We start from the raw sequence: 14,896 nt of genomic DNA, 5'->3' as shown, positions 1-14,896 counted from the left end.
TTTAGACACCCCTAAAGCTGTAAATTTTTTAATCAACTTTTTATACATCAAGTATTGAATTTTAGTAAATGTAGCGAAAGAACAAATTGCTAATATGCATAAAACATTTATATCTAAACATTTTATCTGAATAGCTGATTATCCTTTCTTATTTATTATGTATCGGTAAGTTAAATGCAACTTGCCTTAAGGCAAAATGCTACTCACTAATTTTGATTATTTTTTATATCGCTCTTTATCATTATTCCCTATTACAACGATTTATTACAGTTATTATTATTATAATTACAAGCCTATAAACAATTAGTGATAAAACAAGCCGTCAACAACCTGTTGGAAGAGAATAATAAATTGCACTCGAATCAGTCGAGACACCTTTATCAGTTTTATCTTATATTACTTATCGGCGCAATATAAATTCTATTAAAAGTTCTCGCTACGTATCTGTAATTGCCGGTTACTTACTAAAGCAATGGCCTTCTGACACGCCTCTCCTCTATTTACTATTTCCTATGTTACTTGCATTTTATTTCTATTTCTATTTATATCTAATAACTATATTAATCTGATCGAGGTAATTGTATGCTTTGCCAGAAATGGAGCGGTTAATTAATAAGTCATAGTGGTTTGGTAAGAAATTATTTATAAATACAAGTGTTGAATAAGTTGTTTCAAGTTTTATGATAGAAATTATCAAAACATGGAAATTCATAGTTTGAATATGAGATAAAGAAAAGTCTGACTTAACTAAGACAAAATACGAAAGCAAAATGTAAAGGTTTTCTCAGCAAAATTCGGACGGATCTGCTTTACGCCACAAATACCGACTCCTCATTGGCCAACGATTGCGTCATTCGACACGAGTTAATGCTATTGGTCCTCTTATCACGTATGCATCGTCTTGTAACCATAAATATGAGGTCATCATCGCGATATATCATCACTTCTTAAACCAATAAGGAATATAGAAAGACCATAGGGAGATACCATAAAATTCAAAGACGCCAAAATAAATTATTAGAAGATATTTGGAATGCCCAAAAGTATGTTCCAAATCAGTTAACCATCATAAAGGCGCCATCAGCAGCACAACTAACGATGGAATACGAACTTAATAGTGCAAGTACAAAAGCCGCCTCGAGGATCACCCAAACTTACATTTCTGAGAACTCTGCCAGAACACTACCAGAGCCAGATTAAGGAGTCAATTTTCGGCAAAAATAAAAATGTCACGAGTCTCTTATGTTGAATAGTCGTATAAGTAGGTTAGATTAGAGATAGACAACGATATTGATATCCTGATGAAATACCTAAAAAACTAGCTTTTTGATATTATTTCCAAAAATAACGAAAAAAAATTGAGCTGTCATACTAAACCCTATGCATATAATTTCTTTGGGTATTTTTTGCATAAATAACACTGTATATATAGATCAAGATATCTTGATCTGGTATTTCGTCAGAAATATTCAAAAGCAGAGTTGGAATAACTATTTATTTAACTTTGTCTTGTGAAATTGCTTTTTTTAAGTTAATGTACATTTTTATTAAGTATTTTTCCATTGTTTACACCTTTGCCAGAGTAAAGGTTCAGTTGGTCCTTTTTACTTCATCATCGTGTAGTGTAATCTTTTATAGAATATAAAAAAAACTGCTGAATCTAACTTAATATAAACAATACGTATAAAACAATTTAATAACAAATACTTAAAAATTATTTTAAGGTCTAGATACTAAACAACAGTGCTCAAAACCAAAAAACTAACAACAATAGAAAATACTTTTGTTATGGATTTTCAAACATTGTCATTTATCTCCCGATAGAAATATTGTAAGCATCAAGGTGATGACTTGCTATACATCTTTTTCCCTCTACTTTCAAATATTGTTAAAAAATTTCTTAACTTTACTGGTTTTTGATATATCCAGGCTGGACTTTTTTACCCGCAAACCTTTGAACCGCGTTCTATACTATGTGTATGAACAAATTTAATTTTCACGTCAAATGGCCACTTCATTTGATTTCCATGACCAAAAAATTATTGTTAAAATGGAAATAAATTCATTTCGAATAAAACTTCAATTTATTTTACTCAATTAAAGTCCAAAATTCACAATTAATTACTTACGCATGAATTTATCGTTTTATTACCACGAGCTGGTGAAAGTGAAGTTTTAATAATAATATCGAAGTGGTATGTTTTCATTAATTTGACCACTTTTTATTACTTTGTAACCGCATTTTGACGCATTTTAATTTCACTTTATTATAGTCATTTTTCATAATTAGGTCAGAATTTTGATGACCTAATTAATAACTCAGGCAAAATAAAAATTAAAACCGAATTTATAATGAAAAGAATAAAAAATCTTAAAAATATGAATGAAAAAAATATTTGTATAATATAGCGATAGGGTATGAGTATATTGAAAATATTATTACTACTAAAAAAATTTTTTTTGATAAAATGAATGATTTTTATGCTTGTATCTACTACAAGTCGAACTCATTTACTAAAACCTGGTTTACTGATTCACTGATCATTTCGTAATATGTAATTTCATTACCAACTTAAATTAATTCTATTTTATATACCTGGCTTAAATAAGATTGACCCAATTATATTTCATCCTAAATATAATTTTTGTTACAGAATAAAAAAAAAACTTAAATTTTTACTAACTATAATAATATTGCATTCTCTGAATAGCTCACAATAAAAACATTTTTTAAGCTTTAATTTTGAACTATATAAATAATTAGACGTTTAGATCTACATTCTACATTATTACATCTTTTAAAGAAAAACAGCGTTTATCTAAAATCTCATATATAAATCAAAGTTGCTTGAAATTGCACAGAAAGTTTAAATACTTATACTTTTGATATGTAATTTTATTTTGTTAATATTCTGTTTATTATTTACATTTACATATATTTTTATTGTATTCAAGTTTAATATTTTTTAATTTTTTTATTTTTTATAAACTTCAATAATTTTGTATTATAAAACTTAAAGTATTGATTAACAAAAAAAAATTATATGTATACAGTCCATAGACCTTATATTACATATATAGATCTTACATTATATTATATGTAATGTAAGGTCTATGATACAGTATCAGAAATAAACCTTTTCTGTAATTAAAACACCTGAATGTGTTCACGCCAAAATCAAAGCATGCCATATATTGATATAAAAACAAAATATATTAAAAAATTAATACATAAAATTAAAGCAATCAATACCATACAATTAAACTTTGAAAATATTGTAAATACAAATTCAATTAATTAATTTAAAAGTTAATTTAAAATAAACACATAATATTACAATTAAAGTGTTCTACAAATCATTGGTCCTTCAGAAAACCAATAAACCCAAAACAAACATGAATGGTTTATTTTTTTTAGTCTAATATTATTAAATTAAATTTACACGAAAAACACAAGATTACTTACTCAAAATTGAATACATAGTTCTTTAAATAAATGGTGTTAGGTTTCGGACAGAATCAAATTTATCAAGTCAGCATAAAAATAACAATCATTTTATTAAGGTGAAGGGCAATTTGTACACAATTGGAGAAATTTTTCACACCTAAATGTTGAAATGTTTGACTCACAAAAAAAAACAGAAGTCTGAATCAAAGGAAAATAAATTAGATACAATGCAGAATTTTAGTTTTTTAATCAAACATTTAATTCAACTTTTCAACTTCCCGTAGTAGAGTAATTTTAATTAATTTGAAAATTTGCTTTATTTGACTTAAATACCGTGTTAGAGTAAATTATTTCTCTATTCATAATTCATCAAAAGTATGAGACTTGTATTCATATTGAAAATTTAGATTTTTTTTATAAATGTCTCTATGAACAAATATCTATTGTAGATATCTCTAATATATTCATAAAATTTAAAATTTGCGTCATACACTTTTTTAATTTGAATAATTTTTTTTTAAATCTAATCTAATATTTTTTAAATGAAGGAGTATGAATAGTTATTTTAATAGTTTGCAAAAATTATATTTACAGTCTCACATATTGTTTTGTATGAATAGTTTATATGATATGGCACAAATTAAAAAAATTTAACAAATAAACCGATTTAAATGGTTCAAAACACATTCGATTTCTATTGAAGTGCTGATTAGTTTTTAGAGAAAGCAGGTCCAGCCGTTTTGAAGATACGGAGCAAAAAGTGCAGAAAATGGAAATCGAGTTTTTAAGAGAACGGTCCGATTTGAATGATCCAGAGAACATTCAATACGTAATGATAGGAAGAAGTGGTGATTAGTTTTTGGTAAATGCAAGTCCAACCGTTTCGGAGATACGGAGCTAAATGGACGCTAACAAAGCAGTTTTCGAGAACTAAGCATCCGATTTGAATGATTCAAAAAACTTTCTGCTTGTGTTGACAAAACGATTTATTTTGGGGAAAAAATATTTTAATTTTTTTTTTCATTTCCAAAATTTCTTTAGTATGTTTGAAAATCGAATATAATTCAGATTTTAATTTTAATTCTAGCTAAAGTGCTAAAACTCACTTATATACCTCAAATAAATAATTTTAACTTTGCAATTCAGTTTATATAATTCTTAGAAATATTAGACAATGTCTTCATTTTAAATCCAATTGATTAAGTTTTGTTTATTTACTTTTCTGTGAACGCATCTAACTTACAGTATTTATAATAATCTATTTACAATAATTTGAAAACATTTAATATTCCTCTTATATTTCATTACGGTACGGAAAGTTTCAGCAAATTGCCTTAAGGCACGATGCCATGCACCACTAGTTTATATAATTTATTTCAATTCATTTTTATAGAAACTGATGAACCAACCCAATACAGAAAAAGCTACAGAAAACAAAAGAAATTTTTAACCCTTTCCGCTCGCTAATTCCGAGATTTATATGAATTTGGCCGCCGGCATCCGAATGGACAGGGTTAAATAGGATGGAAAGTTAATTCGAATGGAAAGGGTAAACACTAAAATTCACTCCAATATAGTTCTAAATTATTCAATTTTAACTTTTTTTCTTTCATTTATTTAAAAAAAGGATTATATGATTTCATTGTATATTAATCGCTATTTCAAAAAAATGAAAAAACAATAATATATTTAACTTTTTATATTCCCAAACCCAACGGTAAATTAAAACTTGGTAATAAGCAATAAACATCTTAAAATATATATTTATAAAAAAAACATATAAAATAATTCAAATTCCTCGACGACTTAACACTAATAATATATACCTTATATTACAGTTAATAAACCTTGTTCTGAATAATTTTCCCGGTACCAATTCATCATCACAAAAGCTTACAGTTATGCAATAATTTAGCACTTATAATAATCGTGATATTCCACTAATCTAAAGTTTCACATGCATCAGCATAAATATTATCTCCGTGTAGATAGAAGTCATATTTCTATCCCAGAAAATTTGCATACCCACGCCGTCACAAGTAAATCATTCCGGATAGTGAATGTTAGTATTTATTTACGACTGGGTAATTGCAAATTTAAACATTATTGAAAAATAAGTATATATAGGGTAGAGCGGGGCTTAAAGGCCTGCGATAAAATAGTCCAGCACCGATATGTCAAAAACAAGTAAAGTTAGGAATATTTTAACAACAATATTTGAAAGTAGAGGGTGAAAGATTTAAATCCAGCCATCATCTTAATTATTACGACGTCGTTATCAGAAAACAAACGGAAATCTTTGAAAATTCATAACAAAAGTATTTTCTTTCGTTCTTTTCGCTTGTTTAGTTGTGAGCACTGTTGTTTAGTTTGAAAGACTTTAATATAAATTTTAGGTAAACGTTATTTATTGTTATTTTTAAGTTTGATTCAACATTTTTTTATATCGCCTCTACAAAAGCTTACATGTGAGTGGCGTAAAAAGGTCCAACCTTACTTTTACACTGCCAAAAATGTAAAAAATGTAAAAAATAAAAAAATATAAATTTATATAAATTAGACCTTGATATAACTTTTAGGAATACGTTATTTGATTGTTATATAATATGTATAGTTATTTTTATGTTAGATTCAACATTTTTTATATAACCTTTATAAAAAGCTTACATGTGGCCCATATAATGTGGGTAGGGTAAAAATGACCAACTTAATTTTTACCTTGGATAAAGTGTAAAGAAGAAAAAAATAGTAAATTAAACCGTAGATTATGTTGATAATAGCAATTTCACATAAGTTGAATAAAAACTTATTCTAACTATAATCTAGATAAATACAAAAACAAAGTTGTATACAGTATCATCTATGTAAAAAATGTACCCTTGAAATTTATGTTTTGCAGTGGTTGAATAATGTAGATATTATTTGGTAAAATCCCTTAATATTCAAAATAGAACATTGAACCTGTTTGCCACTTGACTGACGGGGTAAAAAGTAAAAGGTGACAAAGAACAGCAAAAAAATATATTTGTACAATGATGAATTAGCTGGAAATTTTACTGTGCATATTCAGATAGTTTGTTTGTTTGATATGTATAACTTTTTTTTATATATGTATAACTTTTTTGTATATCGTTTCCACAATATATATGTGTCAAAGTCAAATTGGATCCTTGTGCCTTGCTTTGCTTTCTCCAAAAACTAATCCTTTCTTCACAAACAAAATTTTTTTCTTTCAAAAACTGACATTTGTTAGACTTTTAGCTCCTCATCTCTGAAAAGTCTGTCAAAATTTACGAAAAAATAATAAATCACGTCTTCTCTTCATTACAAATGTTTGTTTTTTCATTACAAATCTCTGTTTTTTCAGAAATGCATTTTCTATTTTCTGCACTCTTTGCTTCGTATTTCAGAAACGACTTTCGCAAAAACTAATCAGCACTAATCCCTATAAGTAAAAATCGACTAATTTTCGAATCATGCAAATCAGTTGAGCGATGATCCCGAAAACGTGAACGAAAAATTGTATCCACACACACATACATACCCAGAAAGCTTTGAAACGTGAAGATACGCAGCAAATTTCAATTTGGATTTTTGGACGAATATAATAAATTAAGTGAGTTAATAAGTTACCCTACGGGAAGTTAGGAAACTTCATCACAATAACTAAAAAATGATCACAGTTGGGTCAAAACTAGGTTGTACCTAAAAGCTCAGAACTTCCAAACTGCTTAGAATAAAAATAATTTGATTTTTTAGATATAGTTACAATCAATACTGTCACCAGATTTCTGCTGTATGTAAGTGCCAATTATAGTAAACATTATTCATAAAATTTATGAATATTGCCTGTCTCTAACAAGATTATCTATATCCACATATGATGACAATTAATCCAAAACGAATAGAAAAAAATCTGAATAGTAAAATTCTTTTCCCTTTTATTTAATGCTTATAGATAATCCAAGATTATATATACTATATATTATTAATGCTTTAATGAATAGCGCAGCAATCATTTAGGCACCACACCTCTGATATTATGTTATAAATCAAGTAAAGATTATTATCTGCAAAAGTGAAAGGAAGATCCAGTGGAACAAATCATTAGAAACAAATAAATAATGGTCCTATGATTTTGTTTCCACATGAAATATCGTTATTGATCCGCGGGGCACTTCAATAAATATTATATCGATATATCAATTGTAGTAGATTGTATGCAATTTGTGGTCGAATAAGAGTAAAATGATATACATTCAGAGTTTCGTAATGGAAATGTTAAAATAAAGCGTTATTGTTTTGTGCTTAGTATGGGATAGTGATAACTAAATTCATATTCGATGATTTATAATAGTAGAGTGGGGCTTAAAGATCTGCCGGTAAAAATATCTGCCATCATTATAATAAAACAAGTAACATTTTTTAATGATACTATTTTTAAGTAGAGGGAAAATGATGTGCAACCAGGCATCATCTTGAATCGCAACATCGCAATTATAGGAGATATAATATAGATAGGACGGCATATTGCCAATTTTTAAACGAAAGTATTTTTTTCGTTGTTAGTTATTTTAGTTTTGAGCACTGTTGTTTAGTTTACGATACCTGGATATACTACCAGTACCAATTTTATTATTGTTGATTACTGTAAGTATATAATATTAAACATTCAATAATTTCCAAAAAAGTATATGAAAATCGTATTCAGATCATGCAGGATAGGTTGGGGCATAAAGATCCAATTTAACATTGTGAAAACTTGGAAATATAGAAAGCAATATGTTTCCAAGGAAAAACAACAATTTTATTATTGTTGATTGCAATAGCTATATAATATTGAAACATTCAATATTGTTCCAAACAAATATATAAAAATCGTGTTCAGATCATGCAAGGTAGGATGGGGCACAAAGATCCAATTTAACATTGAGCAATTATATTGTAAAAACGAAACTAATTATATCATAATAAATAACACATAACAAACAAACAACTATCTCACTATTTTCAGTAAAACTCCCAATTCATCATTGAAGAAATATGCTTTGATGTTGTTTTTCCAAAATTTGTCACCTGGTCCTCTTTACCCCATAGGCGTGGAAGCAAATGTCCAATGTCTTATTTTTAATTTGAAAGAGATTTTACGAGATAATAGCTACATTATTCATCAAATGCAAAAAAAATGCATGAATACATTTTACAGAGATAACACTGTATATAACCTTGATCTGGTGATGATTTAATTTGTTATTCCCAATTTTATAAAAATGCTTTACAAAATATTTGTTTACAATAATATATATTATGACGTGTCATTCTCATTTTTTCGGATCGGATGTCCAGTCTACTTTGATCCCACATCACTCCGTGCTCAGTTGACGTCAAACCTATTTGCAGGTGATCAGAAACACGTTGTACTCAATTGTGTGTAGAGGGTTTGTACATATGACATTATCCTTTTTTGATGTGAATAGTACTACTGATACTGTGTAGTATCAGTAGTACTTTTGTGATGTGATAGCTCGCAATGATCCAAAGTCTCAGCGTACTGGAAAGTTATTCCGGTGAAAGACTGGTGGTCAAAAGATTGGACATACTGTATGGAAATGACAAAGGAAGTCTGGATCAAGGCCAGAAAATGTGATAACCCGCAATGACCAAAGGACTGGGCATACTAGATAAGTAAGCCCACAAAAGACCAGAGTCAGGCAAAAAAAGCTAGTAAATACCATAAATGTTCGGAGCCACAATGACTGATCTATGTAAAATTTTGTTGGTGTTAATTCTATAACCGTCGCACCATTGTTCTGCGCTCATTTGCAATCTTCAAGTCGTCGGTCATAAATGCGGAAATGATTTAATTTGTAATTTCCAACTTTATAAAAACGTATTACAAATTATTTGTTTACATAAATACATATTATGACATGTCTCATTTGTTCGGATAGGTGGATAGGACCAGTCTACTTTGATCCCACACAGGTATTTTGTCAGAAACAATAATCGGCAAAGTACGAATAACAATTTTTGTATTTAAATTATTTAACTTATCACTTGCAAAATTGCATTTTTTAATTAACTTCCCGTAGGGTAAGTTATAGTAATCGCAAAAAAATCGAAAATGAAAATTTTTGCATTTCTCGACGTTTCAAAGGTTTCTGAATATTTTGGCATACCTTAGAAAAAATGGATGTATGTGTGTGTGTGTGTGTGTGTGTGTGTGTGTGTGTGTGTGTGTGCGTGTGTGTATGTATGTGCGGATACAAATTTTCGTCGACGATTTCGGGAACACCGATCAACCGATTTGATTAATTCAAAAAACATTCGATTCGTATTGATAAGGAGACGTGCTGATTAGTTTTTGGCGAAGTCAGGTCTAGCCGTTCCAAAGATACGGGGCAAAAAGTGCCGAAAACGGTAACTCAGTTTTTAAGAGAACGGAGCGTCCGATTTAATAATTCAAAAAACGTTTTACTTGTATTGACAAGGTGAAATACCGATCAAATTTTCATAAAGGCAGGTCTAGCGGTTTCGGAGATCTAATGAAAAAAGTAAAAAAAAATGCCATTTGGCGGTCAAAAATGATCATTAGACATATGCACATCAAATTATCAGATATTTTATAGAGATTTTAACAATAAGTATAATTTTGGTTTACATTCCTATGGGTTCCGTACAAATGTTTACGCGTTAGACGTCGACGCGGAGCTTACGCGGTTTGATATTTCGTCTTTATGCAGTTAAAGCAGTACGATTGCTTTGAAAAAAAGTTTAGATCTTTCAAAATATGTCAAAATAAAGAAAACATTTTTTTTTTCAAAAAAAAATTAAAAAAAAAAAATAAAAAAAAATTTTTTTTTCAAAAAAAAGTAATTTTTTGTCTAATTGTTTGTCAAAAATCTTATTTTTTTGAAGTAAATTTTTTTCAAAAATGCTAATCGTTTTTAAAAAAATAATTTTTGGTACGGGAAGTTCCAGCAATTTGCCTTAAGGCACGATGCTTTAATTGCCTTAAGACAGAATTCCACTTACAGCTAGTTTAATTTGTTTTTTCAATTCGTATTTTTCATGGTTTACAGTTACACCTTTGCAGATGGTCCTTTTTGCCCCACCCACATTTATGCGTTTCTAAAGGTTATAAAACTGTTGAATATAATTTAATGCATCTTATAGAACATAAGACTTAAACATTATAAAACACGTAGACTGAAAAATTATACTAAGGTCTCGTAAACTAAATAACAGTGCTCACAACCACAACCAAAAAATAACAACGAAGAAAAATACTTTTGTTACAGATTTTCGAACATTGCCGTTTACCTCCTGATAACAAAGTCGAAAGAATCAAGATGCCGGCAAGTTATATTTTGACCTCTACTTTCAAATATTGTTGTTGAAAAATTCCTAACATTACTCGTTTTTTAATATCTGTGATCGACGTTTTTACCCCCGGATCTTTAGGCTCGCTTCACCCATTAGTATTTGTTTCATATAAATCGAAAAAATAGAAAATATAGATTTTTTGTATTCATTCACTTTAAAAAAAACTACCTTCTCCAAAATGACCTTATGGGTCTTCAAACAAAAAAATCTCAAACAATGGGCAGTTTTATTTGCAAGATCTATGAAAAGTCAAAATGTAAAATAATTTTCAAACTTGCTGTTATCTTAAAATTTTATTATATATCTCTAACTGTTTAATCTGAATTCATAATCAGTTGCAGACTGCATTTAGCAACCGAGCAATAAAGCTCTCCATATTTTCTTAGAACATTTTCTTTAGCCGTTCAGAACAAATATTTGCAGTTTTAATGACAACTCTTGCATTAGATCTCGGTGTGCGGTATAATAACAATAACAATAAAAATTATAATAAAATTATTAACTTTTATCATTAGCGCATCATCGTGATCCAAGAGCATTTGTCCATGATCTATGTCAGTGTACCGCACATTGCAAAAGATACCGTAATACCGCAAAGATAGAAGCAAACTATAACAAACAAACACAATTATGAAATAATAATGATATCGATGTAAAAATAACTGTTTTACGGGAAACTGGGTTGAGATGACACATTTTCTCATGACAGTTTATGCATAACTGGATTATTAAAACATCAATCGGAGGTTTTAATTTGCATGATCATAGCTTCTTTAAGGAGGTATTCTTGTCTAGAAGTAGTAAGAAATACTTCTATTTATATTTACAATGCTTAAATATTTATAAATATGTGTACAAAAGCACTTGACAAAATTTGAATAATTTTTAAAGATATAGCTGTTTGACCAAGATGATCCTCCTCTGTTAACTCCCTCAACGAAATTTTAAAAACGTTTTTCTCAAAGCTGTCTTTTTCGATACCATACCCACGATTTTTCAACTTCTACTGGACCGATTTACTTGGAATTTTTACAGAGTCTTTTTTATAGATTTCTCGTCAGCATGGACTACACTCATCCTCATATTCGTTTTTTACTATTTTTAATAAAATCTAGAATATCAAAAACTTTTAAATATTGTTTTTTTCAGACATTAGCAATCCATCGAATGCGATATTATTTTATATTAATATTTTTTACCTACACAAAAAAATTAAATTGAATTTGTTTGCCTATCTTTACGTTTCAAAACATGCTGAACATTCTACAGAATCAAGATAAATGGGTAGATAGATAGAAAGCTAAAAAAAATAGACAGGTGGTCAGATGGACAAGTAAAAAATAGAAAGACGAACAGGTTGGCAGATAAGCAGGACTATTGGTAGATAGATAGACGAGCAATCATGCAGACTGGTAGGAAGATAGACGGGTAGAATAATTGACAGGTAGACAAGAGGAAAAGTATATGGGCAACTTGCAGGTAAAGTGATAGCCAAGTAAGCAGGTAAACAGATTCACAGATAGACTGGTAGACTGTTCGACAGATACCAAGATAGACAAAGTACAAAGATAGACAGATCGATAAATACTAATATTGACAGGTAGGCTTATAGTAAGATAAACAAATAAATAGACAGTCAGGGAAGTAGGCTGCTCGAATGGTATACAAGTAGACAGGTGAAGAGGTGGTCAGCTAAATTAGTTGAAAAGTAGACAAATTCAACTTGCTGTAATTTTTAGTCTACATCATTCGTCCAAAAACACTTTTTGCCGTTTGCCTTGTAGAAAAAACATGTGTGATTGTTAAAATGTGAGTTGTTAAAATGCACAGTGCGGAAAGGTTTGTGCAACTATTCAAACTAAAACATCATTAGAATCGTCTTAAAATTTTTATATTTTCTTCCAAAAATCCCAACTTCGTATTTCAAACGGTTTGGCCTATGGCAGAGTCACACCGCTCAACTCAAAGAAAACTTAAACGAGTAAAGAACTAAGCAGATAAGCAGGTAGATCATATATAAATCTAATAAATATTGATTAATATGCCTTTTCTGTCACAGCAACAGACGCTCCAACTTCCATACATTATGCTACTGAATACTGTCAAAATGACATTTATTTGCTGTTTATTCAGACGTTTAACACATAAACTGCAACGTCACTTGAATGTAATGAAGATGGGTTAGAAAGACCCTGTTATCCAGGATCGTTTTTTTGATATTTGTCTAGGTTAAGTTTTTATCTGACAACCTGAGAAAAACGTCTGACTGCACAGCAACCATACGGCTTTGTCAATATTTAGTATGCAAAGTTATATTTCTTTATAACATAGCCTTGCCATACCATCGGTCTGTTGTGCGGCAGAATCGGTCCATAAATTCATTATTTAAACATATCGGTAAATTCATGCAACTTACAACTAGCTTTTGCTTGGTTTATCGGATTATTCAAAGGGCATACCCATGATTCAGTCACTTCATAAGCCAATTTTCCGCCACACTTCATCACTTTCTAGAATTAAAACTTTTGTCTGTAAGCTTAGAAAAACTTATAGAAACATGGATAATCAAATTATTGTTTGCCATTCACTTATCACATAAAACTCATGTCTCTAGACTAGAATATCCCCTTACTATATAAATGCATATCTATCATCACCTACCTACATCCTCAACTTCACTAAATCTCAGAAGAAATGACTTAGTTTTCACATGTCTGATCTATTTAGACCTTGATACTCCAGTTCACAAGATATTTTCCGATATTATCTATTAGAACAAATTTGTCGGTGATAAATCTGATCTGCATAGATCCAAACACAATGACTACGTGTTCTCCTCCGTCATGACTTCTACGTCCCACGATCTGTGTTCGTGATTTGTGCCGGCGCTGATCTATTGTTACCGATTTCGGAGTCAATTAAACAAAACAACGCTTCGACTTTAATTGATATTGTCTTTTATCTTTGATATTTATTTGCTCAAGAGGTGGTCTATAAAATTGTAGAGGAGAACGGGGACAGTTGTGTTCATGAGTCAATATTTCAATTTAGACTGGTAAGATGATAAACAAGTGTACTGGTAGACAAGTGAAGAAGTAGACTGGTAGACAGGTAGTTTTGTGTCGTTGTTTGCTCATGCGGGTATATAGTCGTCAATCTCAGAGTAAGTTGCGCTGCTAAATTATCGAACGAACTAGTAGTGCATGGCTCGTGCCTTAAGGCGAATTGTTGGAACCATCGCACCGAAAATTAAAATTTGTAAAAAAGCTTTAAATTTTTGAACAAAACTGAAAAAAAATTTTTGACAAAACTGAAAAAAAAATAGGTTTTTGAGTTTCGAAATTAAAGAAAAAGATGAATTTTTTGAAAAATTTGATTTCAATTCAGCAAAGCAATTGTGTTGCGTGGCCGTGTTAGAGAAGAGATGACGAAGCGCGTAAAATTCTTTTAATAGTATAAATTGGACGCTGCTCCGTTCTCTGAAAAACTGAAATACAATATTTGGTCCTATTTGGCCAGTATCTTCGAAACGATTATCTTAAAATATTATATACATGCAATAAGTAGTTTACTTATAAAACTTTGTTGAAATTTGGAATAATAAACCGCGCTCTTACAACAAGAACTGTATAGATATATCATGTTCAGTACTCATACTGATCACTGTTGATGTGAAGACTTAAACAAGAGAACAGAGTAAGTTATAGCAGTTGCAAAAAAATCGTAAATAAAATTTGTATATGTCTTTGCGTTTTAAGGTTTTTTAAACATTTTGGCATACCAAAAAATTGATGTATGTGTGTGTGTTTGTGTGAATGAAAATTTTTGTCGACGTTTTCGGGAGCACGGCAACAAGATTGATTTATTCATATTAGATTTTTTTGATAAGGAGATGTATTGATGAGATTTTGGGAACAGTTGGCCGTTTCGAAAATTATGTTTTTGAGAGAAGTTTATTTGTGTTGATGGAATGAGGAATTGTATATATTTTTGCGAAGGCAGAGACAATGATTTCGAGGTTGCAGGAAAAGAGGTAAAATTATTATTATAAAATTGACATTT

At 29.7% G+C, this 14,896-nt stretch overlaps 1 protein-coding gene across 1 annotated transcript in view; it reads right to left on the bottom strand.

The window, feature by feature from the left end:
- Positions 1-14,896, bottom strand: part of LOC113386946 — a 729,443-nt gene that overhangs the window by 516,598 nt on the left and 197,949 nt on the right. The window lies entirely within an intron of this gene.

This window comes from Ctenocephalides felis, unplaced genomic scaffold, assembly GCF_003426905.1.
Source record: "Ctenocephalides felis isolate EL2017-DRISC unplaced genomic scaffold, ASM342690v1 CF-g0.4_SCAFFOLD_00845, whole genome shotgun sequence".
Lineage (NCBI taxonomy): Eukaryota > Metazoa > Arthropoda > Insecta > Siphonaptera > Pulicidae > Ctenocephalides > Ctenocephalides felis.
Note: the sequence above shows the minus strand (reverse complement) of the source record. Positions and strands in the feature narration are given on the sequence as shown.